This window comes from Petaurus breviceps, unplaced genomic scaffold, assembly GCF_028583685.1.
Source record: "Petaurus breviceps papuanus isolate PSGF00001 unplaced genomic scaffold, PetGlider_PUasm1.0 582, whole genome shotgun sequence".
In the NCBI taxonomy this organism is placed as follows: domain Eukaryota; kingdom Metazoa; phylum Chordata; class Mammalia; order Diprotodontia; family Petauridae; genus Petaurus; species Petaurus breviceps.
Window position 1 is genome coordinate 12440200 of NW_027186390.1, and position 16715 is coordinate 12456914.

Genomic DNA, 16715 nt, shown 5'->3' on the forward strand with positions numbered 1-16715 from the left:
ACAAACATGCAAAAATTCCTGCCCTAAAGAAGCTTGGATTGTGTCAGAGAAGACATTAAAATCTATATATATGCACAAAAATATATGAAATAAATAGAAGATTATTTGTGGGCTGAGGACCAGGTAGTGAGGAGGAAGGGGATGGATTGGAGATTAGGAAAGGCTTTGTACTTCTCGAACCTGGTACTTGAACTGAATTTTGAAGAAAATGGGATTTTAAGAGATAGAGGTGAGGATAGAGTGCATTCCTGGAATGAGGGACAGCCCATGCAAAGTCACAGAGAAAAGAAAGAAAATAAGTAATAAAGAGGAAGGACAGTTTGACTGGACCAGATAATGAAGGAAAAGAGTGATGTGTAATAAAGCTAGAAGGGTAGATTAGAGTCAAGTTGTGAAGGAGATTGGATTTCATCCTTATGGAAATAGGGATTCATAGGAGTTTATTGAGTGGGGGAATAATATAGTCATATTGTGCTTTATGAAAGTCTCTGACAATTGTGTAGAAGGTGGATTAGAGAGGCTAGAGACTTAAGGCAAAAAAAAACACATAAGAAGCTATTGCAATATGAACTAAACTAGAGGTGATGAAGGTCTGAACTAAGTTGGTGGTTATGTGAATCAAGAGAGAGACAGATGGGGTGGCTAGGCAGTGCAGTGAGTAAGAATGCCGGCCCGGGAGTCAGGAGGACCCGGGATCGGTTCCAGCCTCAGATACTTAACACCCACGCAAAATAACTGGCCATATAATCTTGGGCAAGTTACTTGGCCCCAATTGCTTTAGGAAAAAAAAAGAGAGAGAGAAATGTTGTGAAATGAAAGCAACAAAACTTGGCACCTGGTTTTCTGATCCCCACGGTTGCTAGTGTCTCTTACCCCCACCAAGAATTAAAATTGCTTTGTTTTCATTTAATACATATTTATGTGTATATTCTCTCCTTCAATAGAGATTCCTTGAGGACAGGGACTATTTCATTTTTGCCTTCACACATACTAAGTGCCTGGAACATCTTGAGTATTTAATAAAGGCCTGTTAGTGGGTTGATTTGATTTTAAGGGAGACCTGAGAGTGTTTTTAGGCAGTAAAGAAAGAACCAGGGAATAGAGAGAAAAAGTGAAGATTATTAAAGGAATATCATCAGGACAATGTGCCTAAGGAGATGAGAAGGGATGGGATCAAAAGTTCACATAGAGGGATCGTCTTTGGCAAGGAAAATTCACCATTTATGGAGAGAGTGGGGTAAAGCAGAAAAGAATGGAGGATAGTTTCAAGGGGTTTAAAGATGTAGAAGAGGTAAGAGAGTTCACAGGGAATAGCTTCTGTTTTCTAAGTAAAGCATGAAGCAAAGTCATCAGCTGAGTATCTGGGGGAGAGATAGTGTAGGAGACTTGAGAAGAGAGGAGGTTTGGATTTGCCTATAGTCACATAAGTAAATTCAGTTGTCCTTGAACTAGCATCCTGTAGGCTTCCAAGGAACAGGTCTGCAGATCAAAGGCAATCTTGTAGCTAATGATAAAGCTGTCAGCCAAGTCCCTTTATTTATGTTTTATGTACAGTGAAAGAAGCAGTAGTACAGGAGTTAAATTAGGGGCCACCCAACAATTTTTTACAAAGTAATTTTGCTTTGTTTCTTGGATCATGGCCTTGAAGTTTCTCTTCAAAATAAGTTAACTCCCACAAGTATATTAAAATTAGGCAAGACTCTGTGACAGATGGGACTACAGGGATAACGCTGTTTAACAATCTAATGCCTTCTGACATGAAGTCAAGTGTAAAAGAAAGACATGTACTCACTGGGGTGTGCACTAGCATCATGGAAGATGCCCCATATAGAGTTCACACATAAAGGATTCTCTTTTGGTAGGGAGTTTCATTTAAATAAGTTTTAAAAAATCATTTATTAAGCACCTACTATGTGTAAGGCACAGTACTAGGCATTGAAAATATACAAAAAAAAAGAAACTGGACAAGCCTTTAAATACACAAATGAAAAAGAAGTCCCTGCCTTCCTCTTCTCTTCTTCCTTTCTTTCTTTCTTTTTCCTTTCCTTCTTTTTTATTTTTTTCTTCTTCCTTTCTCCTGCTCCTCCTCTCTTTCTTTCTTTTTCCTTTCCTTCTTTTTTCTTTTTATTTCTTTCCTTCTTCCTTTCTCCTCCTCCTCCTTTATTTTTTTTGGGGGGGGAGGGCAATTGGGGTTAAGTGACTTGCCCAAGGTCACATGGCTAGTTTTTGTGTTAAGTGTCTGAGGCCAGATTTGAATTCAGGTCCTCCTGACTCCAGGGCTGGTGCCCTACTCATTGTACCACCTAGCTGCCCCCTCCTCCTTTCTTTCTGTCTTTTTCCTTTCCTTCTTTTTTCTTTTTATTTCTTTCCTTCTTCATTTCTCCTCCTTCTCCTTCTTTTCTTCCTCCTCCTCTCTTCTCCGTCTCTTTCTTGTTCTTTCCTTCCTTCTTAATTCCTTCCTTCTTCCTCTTCTTATATTCACAAGCTCAAATGTTAATTAATTCCTTTGAGATACTAAAAGAACTGGAGAGCTCCAGTGTGTTAGATGGACACTGTATCAGGCATTTATGGAAAGAAATGGGTAAGAAACATACAGACTAAGAAAGCATAGAGGGGGTGTGATCTGTACCTGTGGAAGAAATACCCCTATGAAGTAAAATCACAGATTCATCCAATTCAATTTACCTACATCTCCAGAAAAGCTTTAATCAGTTACTAGGAAACTCAGTCAGACCTTTTAGAGGCTCCCAAACACTAGTTTATAAAGTAGTTACACCAATGAGTAAGAGCTATACAAACTAAATCAGGGCAAGACATAGCATGCCAAGGAATTTCATGGGTAGCCCTTGAAAAGAAAAATCTCTTCCTCTCTTTCCTTAGTTGGCCATGGAACAATATTCATATAGCCTTGGCTCCAACAGAAGAGGCTTCTGTGACCTCAGTAGACATCAGTGTGCTCTGATGATTTCTTTACAATGACAAGAGGTGGGTTCTGCTGATGGCTTACTCACCCTGGCACAGTATGGTGTCTGGTTATGGATTTTTGTTGTTGTTGTTTCATAGCCTTTGTAATCATGTAATCTTACACTGCATTGAGAGCTTTTGAGGATGAGCCAGTCCAATGAATGGAGAAACCCTCCTGGCTCCTAAGAGTTCCCTGTGGCATGCCAGATTGGTGAACAGGTTGTGGCAGTTTTGATTCTGACATACACAGAAGGCATTAAGATATTTAGGCTATCCCTATCATTATCTGTATTTTTATTACAGACAAATAAAAAACGAAGGCCTTTTAGTATTGACTGAAAGCCTGGGTGAGCCCTACAAAGAGGAGACATGAGGAATCTCTTAGTAAATAGGAAAAAAAAAAAAAGAAAAGAAAATGAGATCACTATCTAAATCTCAGGGAAGTTTCCAAGTCCCTGAATGAGCTATAACTGACCATGAATGCCCATAATAGAGTATATGAACAGAGACCTTATTGGCCCAAATTATCTGTAACTCACCAAAAGGCATCCTTGACCTAAAGCATTGATCATAGTCTGTACATGTCATGCCACTGCAGATACTGTTAGCTGACACTTCAAGAGACCCAGGCCCAGCTTTTCATTGATTCAGTACAACCTCCAAGTAGCAAGAGTTTCTTGCTGTGGACCCAGCTTACCGGATGACATTTTAAATGACTCAAATCTAGAAGGTAATCAAAAGAAAAAAAGCAGAAGGAAAGAGCTTAAATAAAGCAAAGACTATTTCAATGACCTTATTTACATCTCCATTTGTGAAAAATAGGTATACATACAATATCATGTCATGCCATACCACTTATAACATGTATGTTTAATTCTATTAAAGTTCTCCTCAAATACATAAAGCATGGTGTGCAGGCAACCATGTTAAGGCCTTTGCCAAGAGAATGTTTGTTATAGCTGGTCAAGCAAGCTGGAAAAGCTTCAAGCATGAGACTGGTGATGGGTTTTATATCTTATGTCAGAGAGCCAGCTTATCTAAGGTCAAAGAGATCACCTGAAGAGTGCCCATGAAGCCATGAACCTTTCAATCATAGCAACTAACAAAAAAACCCACCTCTGAAAGAGTTAGGACCTACTTGGGCAGAGGAAGTACCTGCATAATGAACTCACAGATCCTTCAATTAAATATTAACTACCCTCTACATGCAAGACATTTTGCTGGACACTAGCAATGCAAAGACAGAAATGAAACACTTCTGCCCTCAAGGAGTATATTGTCTACCCTGGTGTGGGGGTGGGGAGCAGGCAGGGAAGGAATATAGAATGTATATATGCAAGACAAATTAAAGAGGATGAGAATATTAACAATCGGGGGAATGAAGAAAGACCTTACTCAGGAGACGACTAAGTTCCTTTTACGTCCTTAGGTGAGGCCTGACTGAGTCCAAGTTTTACAGAACAAATCCTTTTATTAAGGGGATTTGTTCTGTGAAGTTTGGATTCAGTCAAAGGGACACACTTGAGGACCTAGAGGGTCATATGTGGCCTAGAGGGTCACATGCGGCCTTGAGGCCACAGGTTCCTCACCCCTGCCTTAGCTAAACCTTGAAGGAAGCTAAGAATTCTATAATGTGTGAGTGAGGGGACATAAGCATATGTACAACTATACAAAGGCAAAGGAGTGGGAGATGAAATGTCTAGTTCAAAGGACAGTCAGTAGACCAATTTGGCTGGAGCATAAAAGGGAGTAAAATGAAAGAAATCTGAAAAAGTAGTTGGAGTCAGATTTTGAAAGGTTTTAAATAGCAAGCTGATGGCTTTGGATTTTATCTTAGAGTCAATGGAGAGCCACTGATATTTTCTAGTGGGAGAGTGATGTGTTCAGACCTATACCTTAGTAAGTATATTTTGCACCCATGTCAAAGATGGATTTAGGTGGGGAGGGGGAGTAGAAGCAGGAAGACCAATTAGAAGGCTGTTGCAATAGTTTAGGTGAAAGATGTAGTTATCTGTACTAGAACAGATACCTAAATCAGAGTAGCTTCTGGGTGAGGGGCAAGAAAGGGACAGTTGTGGGAGATGCTATGGAAACACAATAAATGACTTGACAACTGAGTGATTTATGGTTGTGAGGAAGAATGTCAAGGATGGACTCCAATGTTTTGAACCTGAACAACTGGAAGAAATGTGGCATCCTCAAAGGAAATAGGGAAGTTTAGAGAATGAGTGGTTCTAATTAGGAAGATAATCAGTTTCTCTGGAGATGTCTTCAAGTTTGAGATGTTGATGGGGCATTCAGTAGAGGAATCTAGTAGGCAGTTGGTGATGTAGGAATGGAGTTCAGGAAACAAATCAGAATTGGATACTATATAGATGAGTTTTGGTTTTCACCACTGGAGGAGCACCCTGATCAATGACATCACAAATCCATTGAAGTTTTGAAGTATATAGATCTGGCAGTTACCTGCATAGAAATGGTCCTTAAAATTATGCCTTCTAAGGAGATTGATAAAATCACAAAATCTCAGGATTAGAAGGGACCCTAGAGACCACTTAGTCCAACCTGTACCTGAACAAGAATTCCCTCTACAACACACCCAAGTAGTAGTCATGAAGTCTTTGCTTAAAGGCATCAAGGAAGGGTACCTCCTGTCTCCTGAAACTGTTCATTCTACTTTTTACAGAATCACAGAATTTCAGAGTTGGAAAGGAATTTAAAAGTCATCTATTTTAACATATATGAAACTATCAGATGTCATTGTGGAAGACTACTTACCTTAGAAATATCATTCCCCCCCCCTTCCTCCTTTCTGGGGAGTGGGCAGAGTTGATTTCTCTGTTATCGTACTTGTCTCCACTCACTACAGCTGGCTTAGGGAATGGCCTGATTCCTGGGAAGTGGAGTGGAAGAAAGCCCAAAGGCTCTGTGTTCAAAAGTACATGTCTGCTGGGAAATGTCAAGATTAACTCATGAGAATTTTAGTCTAAGGCAAAGATCTCATTTCCAAATGACTTCCTTGATCTTCAGTTAACAAGCTTCAAAAATGAGATTTTAAACACAATTCATAAAAGCTTGGAACTCATAGTTGATAAAGCTGGAAATAACATTTTCCAAATGATTAAATTTTATGTAGTCAAATATTCACTGATTTTCGCCTTTATTTACCCTCTTTAGCAAAGATACTCAGGATGAAATTAAAATTATCTTATCTTTACCTAGAAAAGATCATTAAAATACAAACTACTAGAAAGCAAATTAAAAAGGGTTAAGAAACACTTGGTAATAAACAATTCCATCAATTTGCATGTGGCAATAAAACAAAAAAGAGAAGCAGAGAGTGGATTAGTTCACAACTGGTCTAGCCATTTCTTCAGTTGGTAATAATTCAGTTACTCCTACCTAGATTCTCTTAATAGCAAAGTGGTTAGCCTCTAGTTATTATAGGGCTTATGGTCAGTTTCTCCTAAAAAGCATCTGTCATCTGCTGCTGCCACAGCCAAAACTCTTTTTATCCTTCACTGACATTCTTTGACACCCTTTTTGTCTCTCGAAAAGTGATTTAGAGTTACTAATGCAGTAGAAAGCTCTTTACTCCAGTTCTGAGCCTATAAAAGCTTCATCTCTTCTCATCCTGGGAAAAGCAACTCCCAGGTCTTTCGCAACTTAGTGTTCCTTTCAAAGTACCCAAACCAAGTTATGTCCAAATGTTTGTTTTATGTTTGTGTGTGTGTGTGTGTGTATACACACACACACACACACACATACATATATATATATGAAAGAAATTCCCTCTATAACTTCTTTGATAAATGATAATTCAGTTTTTTCTTAAGTCTTACAATGAAGGGGAACCCACTGCCTCCTAAAGAAGCCCTTTCTTCTTTGGGATGACATCACCTTCCTGATGCCAATAAAGGACAAACAAAAAACAACAACTCTAATTACCAGGAAGTAGTTTCTTACCCAAACCTAAATTTATCCCTATACAATTTCCATTTATTTCTCCCAATTATAAACTCTGGGACCTAATGAAAGAAGTCTAATCTCTCTTCCAGGTAACAGCTCTTCAGATCATTGAAGGCAGCTATTATGTCCCTGTATATCTTCTGCTTTCCAGGATAAATACCCCAGTTCCTCCAACCAAACCTTAAAGTGTCTGAGGCTGGATTTAAACTCAGGTCCTCCTGACTCCAGGATCAGTGTTCTATTCACTGTGGCACCTAGCTGCCCAACTTTATTCACTTTCAATGATCAGCAATAGAGAAAGCAGAAAACCCAGACTCCCTTTATTACTTGCTAGCTATGTTATCTTGGGTAAAACACTTCATCTTTCTTGGTTTCAGTTTCTTCATCTGTAATTGGAATGACTCTAGTTTAAGGTCTTGTTTCAGCTCTAACTCTTTGATATGACACATCTTGTTGAATTTCTGCTTCCATAAATGTACCAAGTACTGAAGACATGCTTATTTGAAGTACTGACAACTGACAACCTCAACTATCCAGAGCATAGCCAAGAAGACCAAAATAAGCAAAAGAGAACTCCTATTGACCCCAATAGACACCACCAAGTCCATGTACTTGTGCATTTTACTCATGCAAACCTCTCAGATCTGGACTTAAAACCTATTTGTTCATATTCTTTGTGCTTGGGGAAAGAAATGAGAGCAATGCAAGAATATTATGAAAAAAGATATGATCGCTTGGTAAAACAGACACAAAAATGCTAAAGAAAATAATTCCTTAGAAATCATAATTGTGGGGGCAGCTAGGTGGTGCAGTGAATAGAGCACTGGCCCTGGAGTCAGAAGGACCTGAGTTCAAATCAGGCCTCAGAAACTTAACACATACTAGTTGTGTGACCTTGGGCAAGTCACTTAACCTCAACTGCCCTGCCCTCCCCCTTCCAAAAAGCAAAAAAATAAAAATAGATAAAAATGATAATTAACCAAATGGTAAAAATGGTACACAAATTGAAGAAAATCATTTCCTTGGAAATCAAAATTAGCCAAATAGCAAAAGGAATACAAAACCTCATTGAAGAAAACAATACTTTAAGAAAGAGAATTGATTCCATGAGACATAATGAAACAATAAAACAAAACAAAAAACTGAAAAATAGTAGACAATGTGAAATGTTTCATTAGGGCAACTAGAAGAAGCCTACATAGAGGGCAAATATGTGTGTCAATTATGTTAGAATGATTTCAAAAGAAGAATGGAAGGGCGCAAAAAAATTTTTTTAAAGGAGTGCACTGGGAAAAGAATGAGGAAAATTATCTCCCTAAAAAGTATGGAAATATAAGACTATTCTATTGCCCCTCTGATATAGTTCCCTTCCAACTCTGAAATTCTGTGATGATGTAAAAAGCAAAAAAGGCATTTTCAGGAGGTAGTGGGTTCTTGATAGCTTTAAGCAGGGACTATATGATAATTTCTCAGATATGTTATAGATAGGATTCTCATTCAGGTATACATTGGACTAAGTTGCCTTGGGTTCCCTTGCAATCTTGTGATTTTCTGATTTTGGTAATCTCCCCAACTGGCACAGTTTTAATTATGCTAATGCAGATGACTGTCAAATCTATATACTTCAAAACTTCACTTTATTTGGGAACTCAATGACAATAGTACTCCCTCCAATAGTGCAAATAGAAACCCATCCATATGATGTGTGTGTGTGCATATTCATTTATTCTGGTGCCAATAAGAAGGGATAGATAGAGAAATTGAGAGAGAGAGAGAGAGAGAGAGAGAGAGAGAGAGAGAGAGAGAGAGAGAGAGAGAGAGAGAGAGAGAGAACAAGATCACTGGGAATTAGTAAAGAGGTAAATTTAGGCTCGAGATTAAAAAAAAATCTGAGCAATTAGAGCTATCCCAAAATAGAATAGAATCTACCTCTTCAGACTTATTTCTTATCAGTAGAGTCACAGGAGTAAATAATACCGGGTTTTTAAAAAAAAATTATACATTTAACTAAATCTGGTACACATGCATTTGTATATTGATATCCCTGAGATACTAAAAGAATTAAAGAAGAAAAATTGATATGAAATTTTAATATTAAATGTTATTCCATAAAAGAATGAATAGAAAACTAGAACAGAGACCTTTTATAAATATGGCTGGGGGAAAATAATTGACTGAAGAAGGGGAAAAGGTGATCACCAAAAACAAAATTTGTTTACACGAAATACAAAAGCTTTCACATAAACAAAATCAACACAGTAAATGAAGGAAATCAATTGAATGGGGGAGGGGAAGACCTTTGCATCAAATATCTCTGATAAGGGACCTATATCCAAGACATATAGCTAACAAACACAAATATTTAAGAGCAAGAACAATTCATCAGTGGATAAGGGGTTAAATGAAATGAACAAATAGTTCTCAAAAGAGTAATTGCAAATGATTAACAACCACATGAAACACTTTTCCAAATCTCTGATAACAAAAGAAATATAGGTCCAACAAACTCTAAGTTTTCATGTCCCACCCAGCAACCTGGCAAAGGTTACATAAGTTGGGAATGGTCAGAGTATGAGTTCTAGAAAGTTAGGTATACTAATTCACTGGTGGTAATGAATTTATCCAAGCACTACAAAACCAAAGTGTAACTTGTCTAAGAAAGTTACTAAAATGCACATATCCTTTGACCCAATGATCCTACTGCTAGGAATGCCCTCAAAGGTGGTTAAAGAGAGGGAAAAAAGGATCTGTACATGCAAATATATTTACAGAAGTTCTTTTATAATAGTAAAAATCTAGAAATAAAATGGATGTCTGTTTATGTTAGGAGTGATATCCTAACCCTTGCCCTCATGTGAGTTAGGCTAATATTTCCTTAAATGGCATTGAGACCATATTTGAGACTTTGTTGATGTAAAGGACTTGGACTGTTGACATCATTTCCTGGTTACCTTGACACAAAAAACTGTATGGGATTTTAGGGGCATTCTGACACTTGGTTGGTGGACCACCATGATCAACTCAACCAAACGTGTTCATCTCAGTCAGTTTGATATGTCCTTAATGCTTATCCTTGTTTAATATCCTTCTGCTATGGCTGATGAAATCTTTTGAACCATTGAATGATCTCCAAGACTCTTGTTTTCTTCTGATTTTGAACCTAAACTACCAGGGTACTAGCCTGACTCTGGCACTGATCAGAATACCATTGATTGTGTAATGGGTAAAAAAATTGTTGTATATGAATGCAATGAAATGCTAATGTACCTTAAGAAACAGTAATGCAGAGTAAAGTAGGCAGAAATAAGAAAACAATGTATACAATACAATATAAATTGAAATAACAACAAAATCACAACTGAACACTGTATAACTATAATTAATAAACTTGGCCCCAAATAATAATGTAACTTCTTTGTAGAAATGCGAGACTATGGATGTGAAATCAGCTCATATTATTGCATTTAATATGTTAGGGTTTTTCCCCCTGAAATGCTTTTTAAATTTTTCTCTTTTTTTATTCCTTTGTTAAAAGAGATAGTTTTCTGGGTTGGGCAGTTGGAACATACGGGGAGATGAAAGTGAAATGAAAACAAAAGATAGCAATACACACTCATACATAGATGTGTGTGTGGACATATGTATACGCATATATACTTTTTAAAGAATACATCGAATGCCTCTGATTCAGTAGGTAAACTATATATGGAAGGAGAGGACATGGATAAAAATCATACAGGATGAGAAAGTATAGGACAATATTCTATGCTAGAGGAATTGTGGGCAGAGGGGCACACTAATGCATTGTTGATGGAATTGTGAAATGGTACAACATTTTGGAAGGCAATTTTGGAATAATGTAAATAAAGTGACTAAAATGTTCATACCCGTTGAACCAGACTCCATTATTGGACAGATACTGCAAGAAAGTCACTGATAAGGGGAGAAAAATACAACATCCTATATGCTCCAAAATATTTACAGCAACACTTTTTGTGATAGCTAAGAATTGGAAACAAAGCAGATGTCCATTGACTGGAATATAGCATTGTGATACATGAATGTAGTTTAATATTATTACTGTGTTATAAAACATGAAGTATGGGATGAATATAGCAGGGTCCTTTGGAAATTTGGTGAAGTCTATTGATCAGTTCACAGAATATAAATGTATAAACTGAAATATATAGGATTTTATGCAAAAATGCATAAATGTATAAGATGAAATAAATAGGACTACAAAAGAAACCAATTAAATTCACTCATCACAATTTAAAAAAATAATTCCCACACTCCAGGTTAAAGACCTCTGAACTAGAAGATGGAATCCATGGAATCTCAGTTGCTTTATAATGGAATCACACACACACACACACACACAAACTATATATATATATATATATATATATAATTGAGCTCCATTGGAAAACACCTCACTACATGGATTCAACTTTATTATAGGTAACTTCATATTTCCTGAACAATAATTTGACTCAGTGAAAGCTTGATAGAAAAAAGCTTATAACAGGATGGGCAGTCTTGTTTGTTCCACACCCCAATGTTCCCAAAGGGTTCCACTATCTGAATATGACTGTTCATGTGTGCATATATATATATATATATATATATATATATATATATATATATATATATATACCATATCTCTGGGGGTAAACTACTATAGACTTAATTAGAAAATTAAGACAATTAATACTTTTCTGCTGCTTATTCATCAATATTCATATCTATACAAACATTTACTTGGCATATCTCTCTCCTAAAATAATGTACCTGTTACAGATGCATCAGTAATTAGATTAATTGTTATATTTGTTTTAGTAATGTCTACCCTTTATCTTTCCTCCCAAATCAATTAAGTATATATGCTAACATTCATTAAGTGCTTCAATATTATCTACCCCACGTTGTTCTACATCCTGCCTGATGGGTTTGGGTTGTTGTTTTTGAAATCCATGAGCAGAAGCCAAGAATGAGATCATTTTCAAGCTTTTTTTAAGAAGGAGTGAAAACTATGAAGAATTAAGACTTTCTGTGGAAGTCAAATCAGAGACAAACATTAGAAAAATTAGCCTCATCCTGGGCAAAGATAAAATTTGCCCATGCAGTGATAGAAAAAAATATCTACAAGTATATCTGGTGTTGAAGGCAATAATAGAATTTTGGATTAAGCATGAATCAAAAATAAAAACTAATGAGTTCTAAAGCAAACAAGCAACAAAAAGAAAAAAGAAACCATTCAATGTCTATATAAAACACAATTTGTTTCACACAAATTGTTACTAGAACAGGTTTTTTCTGCCTGTCTGCATTTCTAATGTCTGTCAATAGCAAATGGAGTACAACATGGCAAAACTAAAACTCATAGAAATGAATGAATCTTCTGGAATTGGAAAACGAAGCAGGAAATTTCCCTACGAATAATAGTTCTTACTGTGCTCTATGACAAAAATGAAAAATTAAAGATAACTGGCAAATTTGTTAACCAAGGGACTTCTCAATACTTTAGAAAGGATTCCATTTGAATGTGGTGTAGGAATAATTCTGCAATTTCAACCAGCTCCAAACTGTTTATCAGTCACAGGAAAATGGATCAGGAGGAGTTTCTTAGACATGTTTCAGAGAAGGAAAAAGTTGATCAATTAGTCAAAGTCAATAAACAAGTATTAAGCACCTACTATGTTCCAGGCATGAGTTAAGAATACAAAGCTCTAAGAATACAAAGACAGACATAAAACAATGCCCATTTTCAAGGAGCCCACAAAGGTGAAATTGATAGGTCCTGGAAACAGATTTGGGCAAGACATTTATTCTCTCTGGGCCTCAGCTTCCTTTTCTGTAAAAAGAGTAAATCGGACTAATTGGTCTTTTATGCTTATCCCATCCTAAAATTCTATGATTCTAAAGTACAAATGCAATATTGAGGAAAATAGACCATTTTTCTTACCCTTATTGGGTGCCTCATGGTTACATAGTTTTATTATAAACTGCAAACTATGATTTTCTGATGGATTAATGATCTCTTCTTTGTGCATTCCCTCTTCACTGCTAAATATCAGAATATGTCTACCATGATTCCTGTTGGTATCATCCCATGGTGTTCTACCCAACATGCTGGAGGTTTTCTTCTAAAGGTTAGTTGTTTTCTTTTTCCTTAGACTCAATCTCTGTATCTCACCCAAACTAGAGGTACAGTAGCCACTCATAGGCTGATTTCAATACTGATCAGCCCAGAAGCTTTAACCTGCTCCTTATTTCTGACCTGGCTTGCTCCTCCCCTCCTTTAGGCAAGCTGGTGGCCCTCTGCTCCTAGGGGCTAATAGGTTTCTCTTAGTGCCAAACTAAGTGCAGACATCCAAAAGGCTTTAGCCCAGCTGCAGCTCAGAACTTCCAAACTAAAACAGTCACCTAGTCTCAGCCTCCTCAACAGCAGGGATTATGGGTGTGGGCCATCATTCCCATCTTTAATAGTTTGTATATACTAATGCAACATTTGCCTTCTCTACTATATGGCCAACCTATCCTTTTTCCAGTCATGTATATCCTTGATTACATCCTTTACATCATTTTTCTGATTAGAGTTCATATTTTGGGGCAACAAAGGTGTGATTTAGTAATTTATTAGGATGCAATTAGGATTCTTTGACCCCAAAGTTATAATAATAACAATAATGATAACAACTAACATTTATATAATGCTTATTACATGCCAGGTACTGTGCTAAGTGCTTTACAATTATAATCTTGCTTGATCCTCATAACAACCCTGTAAGGTAAGTGCTATTATTTTATTCATTTTATAAATGAGGAAACTGAAGCAGAGGTTAAGTAAATTGCCTAGGGTCATACAGCTAGTGAGTATCTGAGGCCAGATTTGAACTCATGTCTTCCTCACTCAAGGCTAGTGCTCTGTCCCTCGATCCATGTGCCACCTATTCACATCACTGTAATGTGCTGAAGCCTACTCACACCTACCATTGTCCTTTTATTACCTTCAATTTTGGTTTTTCAAAAATTGCAGATTTTCTTTGTTTCATCCTCATTCAATTGAAGTGAACAAGAATTTGTTAAAATGTGTACTATGTAGATTGTTGTTCTGTTGTTTTAGACATGTCTGACTCTTTGTGACCCCTTTTAGGGCTTTCTTGGTTAAGATATTGGAGTGTGTTTGCCATTTCCTTCTCCAGTTCATATTAAACATGAGGAAACTGAGGCAAAAGGCATTAAGTGACTTGCCGAAGGTCACACAGTTAGTAAGTAACTGAGACCAGATTTGAAATCAGTCCTAACTGACTCCAGGGTCAGTGCTGTATCCATGTGCCACCTAGTTGCCTGATACTATATGGGTAACTGAGAGTCCAAAGGCAGAAATTAGAAGCAGTGCTTGCCTTCAAGGAAAGCAAGGAACTAGGAACACAGCTTCTACTGCCAATCAGCATCTATGGGAGAAAGTTGATGTTGAAAATTGACTTGAAGGGGCGGCCAGGTGGCTCAGCGAGTAAGAGCACCGGCTCTAGTATCAGGATGACCTGGATCAAATCCCGGGCTCAGACACTCAGCACCACACCCAGAAATAACTGGCCGTGTAACCTTGAGCAAGTTACTTAACCCTGATTGCTTTAAAAAAAAAAAAAAAAGAAAAAAAGAAAATTGACTTGTATGCTAGGGAACAACATAGGATCTTTGTAAGCCCTCTTCCCCCATCTCTCCACCCACAATTTCTCAGCCCATTGTCCTTCTGCTATTAAATTATGGCCCAAGTTTATTTTACATTGTCATGGTGACCCAGAAAACCCTTTGAAAAATTATAAAGTTGAAAATCTAGACTTAAAGACTCTTGTAGGTCTGGAGAGCAGGGTTGGGGTGGGGGGAGATAGGGAATTTAAGGGGAGAGAATGCCAGAGCACTTCTAAGTGTTAAGATCCTAACCATGATGATAATCCTCACTGAGGAACCCAAATTTAGAGCTAAAAGAGACCTTAGAGGCCATGGAGTTCAATATGCTCATTTCATAGATGAGGAATGAGGCATTGCCCAGGGTCACACCTCTAATATCCTGAGGCAGGATATAACCACAGATCATCCTTATTTCAATCCCAGGACCCTTTCTACCACACTGCCTTGCTAGGATAGCAAATTGAGGACAAAGAATAAACAAACTTGAGCATATTTAAGGTGGGATATGATTTGAATTGTTTTCAATTACCAAATTATTTTCTAGTCTTTTTTTGGGCCAATGCTCTAATTATTGAGGAAAACTTTAGTTTTCAGATGTTGCCATTATTAAAATTAAGCACAGAGTTACTATCCAAATGTTCTTGCCCTGCAGTTGAATGCTGAGAAGACCACCTAAATTTGAGACTACCTTCAAGTTTGAGGTCCCAAGCCAATAGCTCTCCTGTCTTTCTTTATCCCCTCACTCTCCCCCCCCTCACCTTTGGTTCTATGTAGGCTATAGGTTATCTTTTACCATATCATTTAGCTACATGGTGGGTAGCAGTATGTACATATTTTATTAAAATCAGAATCAGGAATATGCTTTTCCCAAGTTCTCATTATTTTAAATGCCATTCAACAGAGAACTACAAATATTTGTTGCTTCAAAGTCTGACAAACAGATGGAAAATTACACCTGGAAAAATGTGCAGTATTGCCAAGAAATAAAACTTTGTATAATAACACTTAATGATGCCCAGTATAAACCACCAGACTATGTGTTATATAAACTCTACTAATTTATTAGAAAAGGAGTGGCAGATAAAAAGATCATGGTTGATTGGTTCACATATGAATCAAGTAAAAAAAAAACACCTTGATTTTCAAGTCTAACCATGTCAAAGTATGACAGTTAAGTGGGTGAAATTAATGATGCCCTCCAAAATAGCGTGCAGCACACAGGGAGGGGTAAAGGAGGAGGGAAGCTCCAGAGAAGCCTGGTGCTGCCTCACAGATTTACATGCACTTGGAGTTAATTCTTACCTAAACATAGCCCCTCCCTTGTCTTTTCTCCTGCCTGGAGGACAGCACTTCTATACTGTGGTAATCTTGATACAACCTCAAGGGACCATATGCCCCGATGGAATCCCCTAAAATAAGCAATTTTCTAATGGAGCAATGCTGGGAGGGAAATAATGCTGGATCCCACAACAAACCACAGAGCTCATCATGCTTGTTACTAACAATTAAATAGATGGCCCTCTTCTACATTCCATAACAATCCATTCCATTCGTTCAACAAGAATTTATTGATTGCCCACAGTTTGCTAGGCATTGGGGATGCAAAGACAGAAAATAAAACCATTCTTGCCCTCTAGAAAATTTACCTTCTAAGGACCCACATGTACAAAAATATTTATAATGGTTCTTTTTGTGGTGGCCAAGAATTGGAAATTGAGGGGTGCCCATCAATTGGGGAATGGCTAAACAAGTTATGATATATGAATGTAATGGAATACTATTGTGTTGAAAGAAATGATGAGCAGGTGGAATTACAAAAAACCTGGTAAGACTTATATGAACTAATGCTAAGTGAAGTGAGCAGAACCAGAACACTTTACACAGTAACAGCAACATTGTATGATGACTAATTTTGATACACTTATCTCTCCTTAGCAAGGCAAGGATCTAAGACATCTCCAAATGACTCATGATGAAAAATGCTATCCACATCCAGAAAAAGAGCTATGGGGTCTAAATGCAGAGAGAAGCATACTATTTGCTCTCTCTCTCTCTCTCTCTCTCTCTCTCTCTCTCTCTCTCTCTCT